Source organism: Peromyscus maniculatus, chromosome 12, assembly GCF_049852395.1.
Source record: "Peromyscus maniculatus bairdii isolate BWxNUB_F1_BW_parent chromosome 12, HU_Pman_BW_mat_3.1, whole genome shotgun sequence".
Classification (NCBI taxonomy): Eukaryota; Metazoa; Chordata; class Mammalia; order Rodentia; family Cricetidae; genus Peromyscus; species Peromyscus maniculatus.
In genome coordinates this window covers 61,967,253-61,984,812 of record NC_134863.1, presented here as the reverse complement: position 1 = coordinate 61,984,812, position 17,560 = coordinate 61,967,253, and the positions used below count along the sequence as shown (strand labels likewise).

Below are 17,560 nucleotides of genomic sequence, written 5' to 3'. Positions count from 1 at the left end.
TAGAAACAAAGTTCTTGTTATAATGTGTGACTTAAATTTTAAAACACATAAACAAAATTACTCTGAAATTAGATTGATCTCCAGATACTTAATTCTAACTTACTAATTTTGTTATTGAATTAGTTTGATTCCAACATAAACTCAATGAAATTTAATGAGGGTAAGCGAAGAGGGTAGAGAAATTATAGGGATCAAATTTATCCTGGCTACAGCCATTTTGTTCCAAACAGTCATTTTTTTCTCCTAGTGATTGTCGCAAAATTTTAAACCTTTTCATAAATTAGTTGTTCAGATAGTAAACTGCCACTTTGTCATTTGTGTTTTATATATTAATGTTCTTTTGAGGACTTCTGTAAAAGAAAAAAAAAACTTGTTTAATATTTACGAATCAGTAGCTATCTGGTAGAAACGTAACAACTACATTGTAGTTGTTGTTGTTGGTTTTCTTTCTAGCTTCCTATAACCCTTCCTCTTACTTTGGGTATGGGATCCTCACCACTGCCTGAGGCAGTGTTCTGTACTACCTCATAAACCATACTTTGCATAATCTTGGACCTGTCTACCTCTTTCTTTTCTAGGCACATTCTTTCTTTGATTATCTGTTGTTATCCACCACGACACTTTCCAAAATCAGAAAGGAAAGTAGAACACACAGACATTATTATTAATCCCAAGGTTGCTCTACTTGTGCATAAAAAAAGGGTTTGGCAACTTTGAAGTTAGAAGGATTTTTTTTTCCTGTCAAGAAATACAGACAAGCCAAGCCATATTATGTACTATATTTTCAATCTGATTTGTATTCCTTGTCAGTGTTGGTGCTAGATTTGAGGCAAGAAAGTTGCAGGGGAGATGTTTGTTTCTCTCTCCCGCTGTGGCTAAGTCATGCAAGTAGATAAACTGCATGGGTGGATAAAGAGTTGCAGGAAGGACAATGTGGCCAGGAGAGATGTGCTAAATGCAACTTGGTGCAAGATATTCCAAAAGAAGAGCAATGCTTCTTCATGAGAACTTCCTCTACTAAGGTGAATAGTTTATTGTCTTCAACCATATTACCTTTAATCTAGACAAAAAAACTGAAGCTTAATTCCTCAGTACACTGGTGAATTGTGATAAGAAAAACAAAACAAAACAGATACATTCTTCATTTGAATCCCCCAAAGATGAGAAAAACTAACCTTTATTTTTCTTTATTGTGCATACTTATACGAGGTCTTCCAGACTGTTGCATGACAGAATGTTCATTTGTTTTGTATAAGAAGGGTGGGTCATAATTTTGTAAAATTGAAGTTTCAAGGCAGAACAACTTCCTTCCATGTGCCTTGAACAATTAGTGAGTTGTTATAGTTTTGATATACTCAAGGAAAGAAATCTTGGATTGTCATTTAAAATACTAAACTAGACCTCAGAAAATGGCTAAGTTCATAAAAGATGCCCATAGAAGGCGATAGCCTGACAATAACACAAACAATTCAAGAGTAAATGGACTAGAAAATGGAGTGGAGACAAAAAGCTCTGTCCTTGTCAGTGCTAGTAGATCGAGTTCTATCAGCCACATATTTGAGTTAAAATGGCTGTTTCATCAACATGGTTGGGTAGACAAGCACTATACCACTGAGATACATCCTCACTTCTAGTACTTGTACTTATTAGCACTGGATGTTATCATCAATAGACTGAAAAATATCAACATATTGTTATGGTCACCAAATGTAATTAATAATTATGTAGTGAGAACTATCATAATTGAATACTAGTGGTATCACATGACTGTTTTCTTCAGTGCTTGACAGACTAAGACATAAAGACCATGAGTTTGAGAATAGCTTAGGCTACATAGTGAGAGTCACTCATTCTCTCACTTCACATATACATATATGGAAACATATACATATATACATACATATATAGACATATATGAGAAATACACACACATATAGAAACATATATATGGAAACACACACATGTATGAGTGTGCTTATTTGTGGTTACATGAAGTAGTCAAATAGAACTACTTTCCAAAAGATAAACCAAGTATCATTTATCTCTGAGCTTGCATTTAAATTACTAAAACACCATAATTTTTTTATATCCCAAAGTGAAACTCAGTTTCCATCTATTTTAAGAATGAATAATTTTAAAGCAGTCAAGACATTGGACCAGAAGCCCACATTTCTCTTGCTTCTGCTTATCCTTGAAGAGGAAAATATTAAAGTGAAGAGCAGGAAAGTGGTCCATTTTTAATATACTGGATGTAGAAGCAATCCTCTGAGAAATCCAGAGAAGCAACCACAGAATGACCATTCCACACACTTGGCACAAGGCCTGTAAAGTCCTGCAATGGGCAAAGCTGGTATGTTCTTTACTGCTCCTCTGCAATCACTTACACCTTAGAGATCATTTGAGCCAAACAAAACAAAAGAAAACAAAAAAAACCCCAAAGGCAAACAAAAACATTTTCTGTGTAAATATTCTACTAGGAGAATCATGATAGAAAATAATGACTCTCAGAGAGTAACTAATAATTTGAACACATTGTTGTATGCTAAGTATCTTCATGGTCAGATAATTCTATTTTTTTGTTATAGTGTTCTCTTGGCAGAAGGCTAAATGTGGGATGTTAAAATGAAAGGGGTTGGGATGACACATGTACTTTAGCCACTAGATCACATGGATGGGTTGTAACAACAGAGAGAACTACATTGCAAAGTGAGTGGCATTTGATCTTTCGCAACAGAGAACACATTAATGGCACTAAAATTATCAAATACAAAAGGACACTTCTATGCCATGACTAAATTGAAGGTCTGATCTGGTACTTAAAATATGGTAAGCCATTTCACTATCCAATTAATATTACATGTCATTTCCCTGGAATGTAGTAAAAGGACCTTTGTTGTCCACAGGCTGATAGCTTATCATCAAATGAGACAATGAACAATCTCAGCAAATATTTAACATCATAAAAGTAACATCATAACTGGAAGAACCATTAGAGATCACTTACCCCAGCCTGATCATTTTACAAATGAGAATACTGAGACCTTGAAACATGAAATGACTTGTTCAAGGACACAAATCAAGAACAGCTGTCAGTACCAGGTCTGGTCTAGTCAACTAAATCTGAAATGTCTCTTCCTTTCCCTTTGAAATTTAATCCACTCCTCTCTTCCAAATGTACTGTTTCTTTTTGCTTTCCTTTCAGAGTTCACCTATGACAAATCACTCCAGCTTTTTTTCCCATACTTGTTCCATACATTATTTGTCACAAGTAGAATTAATATGCTTTTCCAATGCCGCTGAGCCTACCAGATACAGTACATTAGGAATTTAGGAAGGCTGGCTCAGAACACTATAGCTTCTATGCTTTGAAGGTTGAATGGGTATTTGGGGAATATGAATTTTAATAATTGTCCACTGTAGAGACTATAACTCTTCAATAACTCCATCGAGTAGTGGAAATTCTGAGTCAGTGTTTTAAATTTTTTGATGTTTATTTTTCAAGGCTGAGAAAATACCCCACCTTCAAAATATAAAGAACAGTGTCAGGACCCAGGTGCTGGGTTCCATCCAGGAAGCCACCACAGAGCAGCCTGAAGATTCCAGCACGGTGTGAACCTGGTTCTAGCTTTTGCTAGCAGTGATCAAAAAAGGAAATTTGCTCAAGCATTTTCTTTTCCCCTGAAAAACTGAAGATGAGGAGTCAAAGGCTTTTCTTAGCACTGGTGTGAGGCTTCAGTGAAACCACATCCATAATGTGCTGAGGATGTCATGACCTGGTAAAAGTCTTAGCTGCTGGGGTTGTTTTCATCACTCCTGGGTGTCAGTCAACCCCACCCTCAGCCTTCTGTAATCCTGGTGCAGTCTGGCGTTCTTTTCTCTGTCATTCTACAGCAGCCACCCTTGCAAAGATCACTCTTGACTCAACACCAAGCCCAGTGGCTTGTTCTCAGCTCCTGATCCACATTGCATTTCTTTTTAAATGTAGATTCTCCTATGCTCTGACAGCTTCATAAACATACATAATGAACGCCAGTCATTTCTCCAATTATCTCCTCTCATCCCCTAACATCTATGGCTGAAACTCTTCTTGCTAACACTTCCCTCTTCAGCTTCCATGCCTCTTGTTTCCCTGATTTCTCTTTGCTATCTTTCTCTCTCTCTCTCTCTCTCTCTCTCTCTCTCTCTCTCTCTCTCTCTCTCTCTCTCTCTCTCTCTCGTGTGTGTGTGTGTGTGTGTGTGTGTGTGTGTGTGTGTGTGTGTGTGACACAATGAGTTGTTGGTAAGTATGGGTGGAAGATTATTTACTGGTGCATGAGAAACTTACCAATGACTATACTACTGAAGAAAACAACAATCCCTCCCTTGAAATAAGTAACCGACAATATCAGCTCAGGGAGGGGGCGGGCATGAGTCCCTCATCTATGGATGATATATTGATGGGCCTAATCCTTTGCCAGTCATATGTACATAATCACAGAAGCAATGGACATATGAGTGCAATAGTCACACCATGTCCAGAGGATACCTTTCCATAGTATATTTCCCATCCACCAGCTCTTGCATTCCTTTCATCAACTCTTCTGGAATATTCCTTTGAACCTTGGAAGGAAGCATAGAGACTTCCCAATTGGGGTTGAGCATTTCACATTTGCATATTTTTGGTACTTTGGACAACTATGATCTTTAACTCATCCCCACTGCAAACAGATGTTTCACTGATAAAGTAAGGATGCCTGTACTAATTAATCTATCTCCATACACATTGACCTGTTTTCAAGCTGACCAGCCAATATGTTTTATCTTAATGAAGAGTATCAGCAAACAGGTCATTAAGTTCTCCAATAACAAATTCCCCTTCATTCTTTATCACAAGAAACTACACCTCCATCTACACTATTAAAAATTTTAAAAGCATTTTGATTATTTTGAATGACATTTGTTGCCTTTTTGCTTGGGTCAGCTCCCATACAGAACTGTCATTTCATGTTAATTATTAAGAGAAATCCCTTTTATTCTCAACATTTTTGTTTCTGATAGAGATAAGCTATGACCATCATAATCATATTAGACAGCTAGTGTACATGATATCAGTGTTGATGTTCCTTTGTGCCCTCTGTAGTGAAGGCTTTCACTTGGTTTCTTTTCTGGTTTCAGTCAATAGCATAAACATCCTAGCTATCAATGCATTTCTTATTATTGCATTCTACATATGGCTACCAAAGTGATCTTCAGAGCATGGCTGGCATCTTTACTTCCCTTCATAATGATTTCCCCTCTCAGATGCCTGTAACATAAAACCCAATAAAATCTAATGCTGTATTCTAACTAGTGTCCATGTCTATTTCTCTTCCCTGGCACTTTCACATGCAAAGATAAATCATACACTAAACAAATGAATTTACACTACAGAATAATTCAAAATATAGATGTGTCTCCATGTCTTTTGATATTACAGCTAATAGAATGAGTGGTGGCAGAGTTGTATACTAGTATATTAACCACTGAAGTGAGGACATAGTACATTCCCTCCTGAACTTCAAATGCAAGCCTGTAAACATGTTTGACACAACCTCACAAGCTGGGTGACCACTGTCATCACTTCGCCCTCATTTAGCCATGTGTTATTGACAGAAATGTTGTCAAGGAGAAGACAGTGAGTTTCTCAGCTATGATCTAAACAGGAAAAGGCGAACGTTCACTACAAAGCCTGGGATGGTGGCACATGCCTTTAATACCAGCACTCAGAAGACAGAGGCTGCTTCATCTCTGTGAGCTTAAAGTTAACCTAGTATACAAAGGAACTTCAAGTCCAGTCATGGCGAAGTAGTGAGACTCTAACTTTAAAAAAATTGACTGTATAAACAAAAAAATATTAAAGGATTCTATTAGAATATAAAATTATGTAAGATTTATTATTAATATAAAATTATACATAAAAGACACCCATTTTCCTATTTTTAATAACAATTGAAATCTTTAGAAATATTGGATATGAAATTTAGTAGAAAAGAGATTTAGATTTTATGGTTTACAAATTCATAGATAAGTTATAATGTTCATATTTAAAATTATGTTAGTGTCTCATCAGAGGTACTCTCAATTACTCACTGTTATCTCTAGTGAACAATGAACTATTCTAAGCTCAGTCCTCAGGCACAAAGGGTCAACAGTAGAGAAATAATGATAAACAGGAACAGAAAACACACCAATCATTAAAATATTAACAATTCATAATCACTATAGTGTATGTGTGTGTCTGAAATTCCAACCAAATGTGAATGCATTGATTTTCATGTTCTCATGCTTCAGACATGCATATCTATCGGTACCTATACTTTTCATCTATTTTTATTAATTTACCAAGCCCAACCACATGCACAGGGAATGGCTTACTTACAGAAATTTGGTCTAGTAAACATTAACCAGGTATTTTCATATACATCAACACAAACTACAGAAAATACCTTTTCTTAATATTGAAATTTGTCACATGTACCCATTTCTTATGGTTTAGTATAATAGAGAATGAAAATTGGCAAAGGACATTTACATAGTTTATTTGTGCTTAAAATAACATTATTTTCAACAATGCTATAGAATAATTTAATTGTAAAGACAAATAAATAGTGTAGGTGATTTGTGGATCATATATAACTGGAGATATAATGAGATGTTTCTAAATTCTTAATGATATGATGTTAACAAGATGGCTCATCTATGATACATATATTTTTAGTCTTTGGATATTCTAGGGAACACATTTCTCAAAGCACTGCATGAAATCACTCTGGTGTCATTTTACCTGACTACAGGGAACACATCACAGTTCAGAGCTGCCAGAGGTTAAAGATGAGAAGGACCAGAATGCCTGGAGCAAACTGAAGGCAAATTGGGAGCATGCATGAAGTTTACACAATCAGACAATATTGAGGAGAAAATCAGCCATCATAGCTATAGAAAGGAATGATGACAGAGCCATGTTTCCAAGGAAAACAAAGGCCTGGTAGTGAAAGCAGTTTTGTGGCAGGTTGTGGAGAGAACATTTATTATCTGTAGCCTAACAGAAGGAATCAGTGAAGTATGTCAAAAGTGGAAATATAAATAACATTCAATTAACTTAAACTAAAAATTTTCACTTATTCAAGGAAATAAAATATAACTCCATCTTAAATTCAAAATAAACAATCAAACAATTAAGCAAGAAATCAAAACCAGTCAGAAGGGACCCAAGGTCTACAGAAACAGTAAGTTTGAGATAGAGTGCACTTGAGTGATTTGATTGACTATTCAGCCAAAAGAAAATAAAACACAATTCAGAGAACTACATAGGGAACATTCAGTCTATATAATATTTCGCTTTTAATTAATATTGATTATCCCCATATTCCTGATTGGGTTAGAACAAGACTTCAAAAGAACTTTTCTTCAGACACATAATTTCTAAAATTTGTTCAATTAAGAATTGTCTCTTAGCCGGGCGGTGGTGGCGCACGCCTTTAATCCCAGCACTCGGGAGGCAGAGGCAGGCGGATCTCTGTGAGTTCGAGGCCAGCCTGGGCTACCAAGTGAGTTCCAGGAAAGGCGCAAAGCTACACAGAGAAACCCTGTCTCGAAAAACCAAAAAAAAAAAAAAAAAAAAAAAAAAAAAAAAAAAAAAAAAAAAAAAAAAAAAAAAAGAATTGTCTCTCTCCCCATTGCCTGACTCTTCTTTCAGTTTCTGAAGAGGAAAAGCATTTATGTCTGTCACACCATTTTTATTATAACTATAATAAACAAACTATACTTTTCATAACCTGCCACATAATTATTACATATATATGCTAATACATAGCTAAAGTGGATATTACAGTCAAGTATGTTTTAAATTATAATTCTTAGACATTTATGTAATGATGACATGAGGAAATAGATGGCTGCCCTTGTTTGCAGAGTCACTCTGAACATAAGAGCCACAGATGACAGCATAACAGAAATAGACTAGGTGCTGTGAGTTTGCGTATACATAAATTAAAGTCATCCTTGAGAAATATTGGTCATATAATTTAATTTTTATGTTTTAAATCAACAAAGGCTTCCTGCTCCATCTAGATGAAAAATTTAAACCCTTCCATTGTTTGCGCAGTCCATCATTCTCTCTTTCCTAAGGATGTAGTGACTCCTGATGACACTTTTATGAACATGAGAAGTGCATCTTTTGTGTGTGTATGTGTGCATGTGTGAAGTGTGCACAGGTTTAGACTGTTGCACATATATGTAAATGTGGAGGTCAGAGCTTAATATTCAGTGCCATCTGCTGTGGGATGGTATGTATGTCAAGTTGCTCTGATTGGTCAATAAATAAAATGCTGATTGGTCAGCGGCCAGGCAGGAAGTATAGGCGGGACTAACAGAGAGGAGAATTGAAAGAACAGGAAGGCGGAGGGAGTCACTGCCAGCCCCTGCCATGACAAGCAGCATGTAAAGATGCTGGTAAGCCACAAGCCACGTGGCAAGGTATAGATTTATGGAAATGGATTAATTTAAGCTATAAGAACAGTTAGCAAGAAGCCTGCCATGGCCATACAGTTTGTAAGCAATATAAGTCTCTGTGTTTACTTGGTTGGGTCTGAGCAGCTGTGGGACTGGCAGGTGACAGAGATTTGTCCTGACTGTGGGCAAGGCAGGAAAACTCTAGCTACAGCCATCCTCTTTTTCTATGTACTTTTGTTCTTTCTTTTTTAAATAAAATTTAATTACTCTTTTTTATTAAATATTTTTATTTTATAATTAACTTAATTTCACATATCAGCCATAGATTCCCCCGTCCTCCCTTCTCCCACCCTTCCAGCCCTCCCTCCCAACGTACCCCCCATTCCCACCTCCTCCAAGGCAAGGTCTCCCCTGGGGAGTCAGCCCAGCCTGGTAGACTCAGCAGAGACAGGTCCAGTTCTTTGCTCTCTTGAGACAGCATCTCTCACTGAGCCTGGAGCTCATCGTTTCAACTAGACTGGCAGGCCAGTGAGTTCCATAGATTCCTCAGTTTCTGCCTCTCCAGCCATGGAGTTACAAGCATCCACTATTATGTCTGATATTTCAACTGGCTGCTAGGGATTGAACTCAGGTCTTGCTAGTGTATCAAGCCCATCATCCATGGGCCACTTTCCAAACTCCGACTTAGAAGAAGCTTGGTATTCAGCTCTTTGCATCTACCATGCCAGTGGCTTGGAACACACTTCCCACTGATATGAACACAGAATATTCTCTCACTCTTTAAAGACCTGTTACTTTGTTCATTGAATGATTAAGTATGTATGATTAGGGCACCTTCTGACATATATTTACTTATGAGGACTGCCAGAATATTTCGAGTTACTTACAAACTGAAAAATGACCACATATCTAACACTCTATAAAATTTGTCTTTAATACATCAAGATTGTTTTTAATAGCAAGAAAAAGAAACTTCTACTTTCAGATTGAGAGAAGAGTATGGGCTCATTTGATTGAGCATAAATAGAAAGTGTTTCATATTTTTCTACCTGTAGACATTTTCATTATATATGTATATACGCCATTACACAAACGTGATTGTAAAATACTCTGACACTGTGCTTAATTCTTATATTTGTGATACAACTTTTACAGGTGTTTTCCAACCATGATTTCAAATGACATTAAAAGCTGGTACTGCTGATTTGCTCACACTAGACCCTTGTGTAGAAAAGTAGACTATAAGGGCTCAGTTTATTGGGTCACCTTTACCCTTGGTTTCATATTTAATTGCTTATTCAGAAAAGTTTGCCATGTGTTAATCAGTTCTCCAAATTATGTTAACAAATGTAAATTTACTTGAAAAGACATTAAATCTGAGTTCTCAGTCAAACTATTAAATTAGAAAAATATTACAACCAGCTAAGATAAATTCCAACTGTTTGCATTATTTCCTACATGCAAACCAGAATGTCAAAATATTTTTCTATTTCCATGAATTTCCCGAGTAATACTATTGCATGTACTTCTTTTTCTCTCTTCTCTTCTCTTCTCTTCTCTTCTCTTCTCTTCTCTTCTCTTCTCTTCTCTTCTCTTCTCTTCTCTTCTCTTCTCTTCTCTTCTCTTCTCTCCTCTCCTCTCCTCTCCTCTCCTCTCCTCTCCTCTCCTCTCCTCTCCTCTCCTCTCCTCTCCTCTCCTCTCCCTTCCCTTCCCTTCCCCTCCTCTCCCTTCCCTTTCCCTCCTCTCTTCTCCTTTCCCTTCCCCTCCCCTCCCCTTCTCTCTTTCTCTGTATTTGCTTGTCTCTGCCTGTCTCTTGTCTCTGTCTCTCTGTCTCTCTCTCATCTCTCTCTCTCTCTCTCTCTCACACACACACACACACACAACACACACACACACACACACACACACACACACACACACACACACACACACTACAGACTGAACATTTGAGAAGTACTAGTAGCAGGGGTAGGGAAATCCCCAAGGATCACTTATTTAAAAACTCACCCAAATTTCCCAAACTTAGTGTTTGTGACATGTCTATTTCATCATTAAGTGAGTCATTATTTATTAAGAATCAGTCTCTACAGTGACATGCTATATTGCATCTTAATATGGATTTGCTTCACTTAGCTAAAAATGTATGAATTGGTATTTCGGCTTCTAGGTTTTAAAAAGTGAATGACGTTCATTGACGTTCGTGTCTAGACACATGCGTTATTGGATCTGCTTGTCTCTCATAAAGTTAATAGAAGATGAAAAAATGAAATACTTTGGGATTTCTGAATATCTCATACAAGATTTCATATGATGAAGGGAAAGGGAAACATTCCTTGAAGTTTGAAGAATTTTAATTAATTATGATCCCAGAAGAATTCAAATATCTTTGATACTTTCTCACATGTACTATATATTTGTAAACCTAAGCACAGAGCTGGCAATGGCCTGGTCACTAGATGCCCTTTATAATCATTAATGGCATGGGAAGTACTGGATGGTAAACATAAGTGCAATGCCAGGAAAACCAAACTATCTTGAATGATTTCTAGCACATAAAATGAGAATATATTATATAGCAATAAAATAAAATGAATATTTGGCAAAGACAGAACATAGAAATTTCTGGTTTTTTTTCAAAATTTAATACTGGTATTTATGAGCTCCTTAAGTGCCTTTTCAAAGTACCTTTCAGAGTGAAATATTGCTTAGCAGTTATATGAACATAAGTCATGTATATATGCACATGTACAACTTTTATTAACTGATACACTATTCTATTCTTATCAATACATTTTGATTTATTTTAATTTTGTATATAACTTGACTTTAATTGTGTGGTTTTATATTCTATATTCAGTTTGAGAGTAATTCTTTTTTTTTTTTTTTTGAGACAGGAATTCCCTCTGTAACAGTCTTGGCTGTCCTGGAACTCTCTTTGTAGACCAGGCTGGCCTTGAATTTACTGAGATCCACCTGCCTCTGCCTCCAAAGTGCTGGGATCAAAGGCATGCGCCAACAATGCCTGGAGAGAATATAATTCTTAAGATACAAAAAAATTATCTTTCTCAGAATTTATCAGAGCCCTCTATGATGCATGCAGGGTTAGAGAAAATAAATATAAATGGTATTAGACTTATTTGATTTGTATTAGATAGTCTTTGTAACACAGCAGGAATTGCTTATTTAATTATAGATAAGTTTCCAAGCATATTGTCTTCAAATCAACTCTTCTTTTTATTTAAAGGTCATGATAGACAGATATCAGTCTTCTTTCTGTGTTATGTTTAAGTCTCCAGTTGAACACTGGGCTGCGAAGGGTCCTAACTGAGCAATAGATTGTCAGGAGTAGTTATTTCCTCATGAGTAAAAGATACAGATATATGTTTGCAATAAATACATAGGTGTTTCAGAAGGGGGGTAAATTTTAATGTTAATTCTAGTATCAATGGTAAGGTTTATAACTGCCACAGGCTGAGTCACCAGTGTGTGAACATTTTTGTGTCAAATCTTTACAATATTGTGAATGTTCATGACTTGTACAGGAGAACAGGAGATTATGACAATCTCACAACACACACACACAAATTGGGTTTGGACCTTAGGGTGTGTCATGGACACTTGATCCTACAGCTTCCACTGATAAGATGGTTTTGAAAACAATGCAAGTTTCATAACTATTCCCCTCTCAAATTAAGTTTAGGGTTAGACTAGTGTGAAATTTTCACTACTTGTAAACTACTTTTCACAGGGAAGTGACTTCGATGATAATTTTCATGAGGCCTCCATTTACATAGGGTTTTTTTGGGGGGGGTGTGTGTGCAAACAATTCTCTTGTAAATTTCCTGGTTCTCCAGGCCACTGGCTTTATTCAGATTACAAAGGTGTTCTTTTGACCACTTCCTCTGTATGTTTAGGCTAGGGAGCCACCAAAACCTTGCTGATTATCACGTGCCCTCTCCAGATCCTCTTCTCCATCATGCCATTTTGGGGCTCATAGTTACTCCATTCCTTCCCTGTGTCTCACATGTTTTATTCTGATGAGGAGACTGTTTTAGCCCGGTGAGACATTTTAGTGCCAATAATTGCACGACTTCTTTTCCTCATGGCAAAACTAAGGGGTGAACCAAAGTTGTACTTGAGCCTGCTTACCATTATCTTACATCAGTTAAATGGCATGGGGCCTGACATGCAGCGTAAAAGTTTTAATGGTCAGGGTGTTAAACAGACGCAAGGGAACAAATACGGCTACTTTGGCAGGGATTTTGGACAAATTGCTGTGGTGATAGAGTCAACACCTTTCTGAGGCTTGCTATTCTCTTTCATCACAGTGTCCAAAACTAACTGAGTGCTTGCACATAATTTTTTTTTTTTTTTACCATTCCTGTAGCCTAGGAACCATTTCAACTGGCTCATAATAGGAAATTTCTAAGCATTAGAGAACAGCAAAATTAGAAATGTTTTAAAGAGTAGTAAATTTCCCCAAAAAAATTGTGTTCCTAGGCATACATTTATTATATCAGATGGAAAACATCTATAAATTAAAATTTTAGCTTTTTAAATCAAAACAGTTTGCAAAACAGTAGTCAAGTAACTTAAACTGTGTAGTCCAATTTATTGGATCCCATGTATAAGGAAAGCAAAATATGGAATCATTGTATAGACTCTGTTTACTCTTCTTCAAATAGCTGCACACATTTGCAAGTTTAAAAGTTGTATTTGAAGTCACTATGAACAAAATGGTTACAAACGTCATTCTGGAATAACTTGTTCATCTTTCTGTGAGAAAAACCTATGACAAATGCTGGATTTGCTACTATACATAAGGCTTGAGACCTTTACAGTGTGGAGACCTTTCAATTTTCCCCTTTCCATAACACCTGGACACATTTAAGGCCATCAATTTTTTTTAAATCAAAATAGAATCAAAGTTGTTGTCATTTTCACTGTTTGAAGCCATGTGTCTGCAGAGTTTGAACCTTTAAGTATGGGCGCTTTGAGAATGGATTACCTGGGAAATTGCTTTTCTATTCGTGTGTGTGACAGCTGACTTCAGCTGTTTTCCTAAGTACCTACAGAACAGCTGAGCACTTTCTACTGGTCCTTACATTTGAAGCTACATGAATTGGAATGTTTGCAATCAAGGAATTCCCTCTTCCCTTGTTGCCAGAGTTTTATGTTGTTGACCTTTGTGGTATGGTGATCTTCTCTAACTTGTGTCCATTCTGTCCATGGCTCAGATATTAACACAACTATATCGACCACACAAAAGAAAATACAAAATGAGCCTCAGCTGACCGTGAAGTGTTTATCTATGATCTGTTGTTTGTATTCACCCTCAGGACAACAGTCACAGAATCTAGAGAAATGGAACAGAGTCAGAGTACAGGGCAACTATTCCATAGTTTATAGTCTATGTTCTACTATGCCCATTACATTTTTAGTTTCTCTATTATTATTGTGTGTGTGACGGTGAGCACTTGCTTGACATGCTGTATGTGGGATCAGAGGATATGTTTCTGGACTAACTCTTCCCTTTCCACCCTTGAATCCAGACACTGAACTGAGATCTTCAAGCTTGTGGAACAAGCTTTTATCCATTGTGTCATCTTGCCAGTCCATAGTACGTTATGGCCATTTGATGAATTAAAGAATAAAATGGAAGTATTTGTGTTTTGCAAATATTATATTCATTTATGACTATCAAATGGTTTAATTTTAAGTACAACACCTTTTACCATTCATTGCTCAATTGAAATTATGGTCTTTCATTTCAAATCTGTACACTTACAAAGAATGTGTGACAGAAAAAAAAATCACTTCCAAAGCATCACACTGCAAAGGATTGTGAACATGAAACATTAAATTGTGCACTTGAAATTTTACTGTGAAATACTGCATGTCTATAAACCATCATGTTATAAAGATAACCCTGCTACTATGACCATTGGTAAAGTAATGTATGAGATCACTATCCTTTCTTGGCTGAAGGACGACCAGATGATGACTGGAAGATATGCTCTGAGAAAGGAGTAGTGACAGTTATGTAATATGTCATTTATTACTCTGTTTTTATTCCCAAGGAAACTCATGCTGCTTCCCTTGTAGGGATATAGCACTTCCTGGGCTGCTGATTAGTAAACCTTATTACTTTCTCATATTCCTTAGGTGACAACAATTGTGCTGTGGGCTTCACAGTGTTGTAGTGTGATACCTCAGTAAAACCCCCCACTCTATCCCCTACAGACAAAGAGAAGCTTAAACCAGGATTCCTAAGTGTGGATAAGAACTTAGACCCCTTTTCCCCAGGTGGCTGTATCTGCTACAGGGACTTTGGAAAACACAGTCAGGATATTCAACCAAAAGACTGAAAAGGGAGGCGGGTTAAAATAAATTATATGGTTTGTGCCTTTAAGAACTAGCCTCACAAAGAAAGGGAGAGCTCCTTCCAACCTCCCTGCTGTGAGTGAGAGATTTGGAAGAGCCTCCCTGGGGGCTTGTAAACTTAGAAAACACCTTACTTTTGCCTTCTGTACCTAAAGTCTCCAGTGGTGGCTTTGGGGATGCGATCTAGGCACAACAAGACCCTCGCTCTATTGTCTCAAAAAGGGGGCCTTAGACAAAGATATCTCAATATAGATAGACCCAGGCCAGTTTCAAGTCCCCAGAAATGATGGCGCCAGCCCCAGGAACTCAAAAGAACAGAGTCAGGATGTCTGATGGTAACCAATTAACCATAAGATGCCCCTCTCCAGAGATAACATGACCTGACCCCGGACAGGAGTTGTAAAACTCCTGACAAGGCAAACAGACAAGCTAGAATAAGATAAAATCCAGGCCCGGGAAAAACTGGACCAATCAAGGATGGACCCGTACTAACCCCCTCTCCTCTAAGAAATTTTATGGGTTTTGCCTATAAAAACTAACTTCCCCAAGAAAGAGTAACTCTTCCCTGCCTCACTTGAGATGGCTTGAGATGAGTTCCCTGTCATGACTTGTAACAGATAAACCTTGCTTTTGCATTCTGGTATGCTTGTCCTTGGTGGTCTCTCTGGGGGTTACGATCTGGGCACAACATTAGTAGGTTTTAGATTCTGCCCTTTGCTCATGAAGTCTCTCCACTTTATGTTTTGCCATTATAAAAATCTGCTGGTTTTATGCAAATTTCATCATCTGATCAAAAATACAACAATATATTTTTACTGGATTCAAAAAGAGCTGGGGGGTGGGTGTGGAGGTAGGGATGACTTAATAGAGTGAGGGGACACTTATCCATTGCTGATGTGAGTACAAACTCTTGCAGGTACTAAGGAAATCAGTATGGGAATTGGTCTAGCTCAAGATCCAACTATACCACTCTTGGTCATATACCCAAAAGATGCTTTATCCTACTACAGAGACATCTGCTCAACCATGTTCATTGCTGCTCTATTTATCATAGCCAGAAACTGCAAACAACCTAGATGTCCATGATCAGATGAGTAGTTAAAAAGTGTGATACATTTACATCATGAAATATTGCTCTGCCGTTAAAAAAAAATGAAATTGTGAAATTTGCAAGTAAATGAATTAAAACAGAAGTCCTCAGTGAGGTACCCCAGACCAAGAAAGACAAATATAATATGTATTATATGTGGATGTTAGCTGTTAGGTAAAAGATAAGCAGGTACAAACTATAGAATCAAAGAAGTTATGTAAAGAGTAAGGGATGGGGTGGGAGGGGGGCAGATCTCCTCAGGAAAATGGAAATATAATTGACAGTTATGGATGGATGAGGGTAGGGAGACTGGAACAAGTGGATCCAATGGGAGTGGGAGGAAAGACTGTGATAAGGGAGGGACTATAGGGAGAGGCAGCTAAAATTCAGGGCCATTTGAGGGGTCATATAGAAACAATACATAGAAGGTCCATAAAATATGCTATCTATGAAAGAGATCCAAACAAGATCACCAAATAGTGGACATCTCCTGTCACCAAATGAAGCTTCAGTACTAGGAATGGGTTAAATATAATTAGAGTTGTTAGTCACAAGTGTCCCATGGGTGACTAAATCAGGCTGCTGCTAAGAGTATAGGTTGCTCTCCACAAACTGATGACAAGGTCCGATTGCTGAAGACAACACCTACACAACTCACTGAACATGAAGAAGTTGAGCTGGTGCCTGCCTAGAGCCTTCAACCCTACTGGATAGTGGTCTTTGTGCCATAAATCACTCTGCATGCTACTGAAGGAGAAACATAAACACCAACCCAGATTCAAACCCTTCCATCTACAATGGTGTCCTGACTCCAAGATGCACTAGGGCAATATTGGCACAAAGTCTGTGGAGTAAACAACCCATATCTGATTTGATTTAAGACCTACTGAATGAGATGGAACCCAGACTCAACACTGCTTACTTAACCAAGAACCGGAGATTAAATAGTTCAGTGACCTTCCATAAAACTAAATACAAGCATTTTTTTGTTTGTTTTAGAGAACAATTGTGGCTAGCCACAAGAGTATGCTAGAAGGTGTCCAGATGTGTATAAAGCTATACCTTGACTAGGTAAAGTGCCAGTCAAGCCATCTTGCATGGACTATTTGGTGATACACAGCTTAATATTCAGCTGTGCCTTGTTATGAATTTCTTGTACTCACAATTCCCATAGAATGTGTGTGTGTGTGTGTGTGTGTGTGTGTGTGTACTTCCTGCTCAGGCCAGTACTTGGATAAGGTCACATAGGCAAAGCCAAGCATGTGGTAGATGTGTAGCTTTGTTTCTTGTGCAAATGAAGCTCAGACCATCCCCTTGCCTTGAGGCCTATGTGGCTCTCCAGAGCAATTGACTGATAACAAAAGAGGTTTTCACATATCAGGGGGAAGGTAAGGTGGAACATTTTCCTTGAGGAGGCCCAAGAACCAAGGAAGAAGAGACAGGCATTTTCTGCAGAGGCAGACCTAGTGGCATGACCATGGAGAAGAGAAGAACACAAGGTTTTGTAGATGGTAGGGCAGAACTCTTGTAGATTTCATCAGAGCCAGGAGTAGAGAGAGCAAGCAGATGAAGGTGGAAGACATAGAGGACGAAGATGAGGCAGGAAGCATAGGAGCT

At 37.6% G+C, this 17,560-nt stretch overlaps 1 protein-coding gene across 4 annotated transcripts in view; it reads right to left on the bottom strand.

The window, feature by feature from the left end:
• Positions 1-17,560, bottom strand: part of Robo1 (roundabout guidance receptor 1) — a 997,953-nt gene that overhangs the window by 696,483 nt on the left and 283,910 nt on the right. The gene's annotated exons all lie outside the window — the stretch shown is intronic.